This window comes from Cucumis melo, unplaced genomic scaffold (genome assembly GCF_025177605.1).
Source record: "Cucumis melo cultivar AY unplaced genomic scaffold, USDA_Cmelo_AY_1.0 utg000582l, whole genome shotgun sequence".
Taxonomy (NCBI): Eukaryota; Viridiplantae; Streptophyta; class Magnoliopsida; order Cucurbitales; family Cucurbitaceae; genus Cucumis; species Cucumis melo.
Genome location: NW_026124080.1, coordinates 5412 through 7500, shown reverse-complemented (window position 1 = coordinate 7500; position 2089 = coordinate 5412).

Below are 2089 nucleotides of genomic sequence, written 5' to 3'. Positions count from 1 at the left end.
AGTTCCGTAAAAACACCTGCCTTCTTTAAAATATCATGAACAGTTCCTGTAGGTTGAGCACCCTTTTCAAGGAAATATAGAATAGCAGGAACATTTAAATAGGTTTGATTCTTTATCGGATCATAAAAACCCACTTTACGAAGATCTCTTCCTTCTCTTCGGCATCGAACATCAATTGCAATGATTCGATAAACGGCTCATTGGGATAGATGTAAATTTTAAGTACCCCCCCCAGAACCGTATAAGAAGTTTTCTCCTCGTACGGCTCGAGGAAATTCAAAGTTATGTATAGAATTCTAATTAATGTCAAATAGATCTATAGATTATTAAATCAATTAGACTATGATTTAAAAATTTTTTTCTTATTCTTTTGTTTTTCTTTTGAAAAAAAAAACTCATTCTTATCCCCATAACTCAAGTTGGATAACTCTCACGCAAAGGAAAAAAAACCCTTAAGCTTAAGCATTTCATTTATTGAGCGGTCTCTAACCTCTTTATTTTTGCCTGTCTCCGTTAGAATCTATTTCGATTCTTCATTCTGATCTAGTTTAGTTATTGAGACAATTGAAAAAGATTTTTACTTGTTCCGGGATCCTTTATCCTTTCCTTGAATCATTGGGTTTAGACATTACTTCGGTGATCTTTAATCGTTTCAAAATGGTAGCAACATACCATTTTTTTTGATTTCCTTTTTATCAAAGAATCATATAAATAATGGATTCTCGTGTGATACACTTTTAATCCAATTTGATGTTTGAATTTGAAACTTGTTCGAATTGGATCCTTTCGATTTGTATACCGAACCTATACTTACGAAGTAGTTTTAACTTATTGATTGACACTAACCCTAGATCTCTGCCCTTGATAAATGAATCAATACTTTCTACTCGAGCTCCATCATGTACTATTTACATCAAAAACCCTAAAAAAAAAAAAGAGCTCGAGTGCAACCGAACAAACTATGTCGAGTCAAGAGCATCTTCATTCCTATATAATATAAAATGGTGGGTGTAAGAATCCACAGTGGATCATGTCCTTCAAGTCGCACGTTGCTTTCTACCACATCGTTTTAAACGAAGTTTTACCATAACCTCTAATTTCTTGGAACTGGTATGTAATTGATTCATTTATGGAATCATGTATAGTCATTGGGTTAGTTGGTCCATAGTAATCTATACTCTTATGACATGGGTAGTTTTTGAAAAAGTCTTAGCAATACTTCAATTTATTGAAACCCATATTTTATTGTATATATTGTATCAATAACATTTTTTTGTATGAGTGCAATATTTATTTCTCTATATATAGATATTTTCTAGATAGAGAGAGATTTTTTGAAATTTCTATAAAATCAATTAAGAAATAATTAATTACGAATAATTAAGAATCTCCATTTTTCAATTTCTTCATAGAATGGATTCACGAGTTTAACACTTCTTCGAGTACCAAGGACTCATAAGAAATAATTAAAAAGATTTACTTGATTGAAAATTTACTACCTAAATATTATATTATAATATTATTTGAATAAATTTTTGTAAAGGATTTATTACATTTGATTATGATAAATAAATGTATATTCGGGATTAACCCATCAATTAGATAGATCTAAAATAAAAAAAAAAAAAAGAAATAAAACGATAAAAATAGATAATAACAATACATACATATCAGCATTTTCTGCCTAGTTTATTTAACTTAAGAGACTCAATAATCTTTCCTTAAAATAAAGTGAAAAAGATGTATGAATTGTTACTTGGATTTACAATTATTCATTACAGACAAACATACGAAAAAATGAGGTGAAAAGAAATACATAATATGTTACATATGTAACTTGATTCTTTGTTAATCAGATTCGGGCAGATATTCAAATTGATATCTTCCGTTATGGATTAACTCCTATCTACCCCCAATTAGATCGAGTAGATGCATCATAAATAAAAAAAGGATCCTACGGGGGACTGGACTAGTTTCGGAGGTGCTAGACTATCTTGTATAAGGCGAAAGTCAAACAGATCTAGAGTAAACGATTGTTCCTACCTATTTTTTTTTATTTGACTCTAAAATTTAGTACCCTAAACCCTAA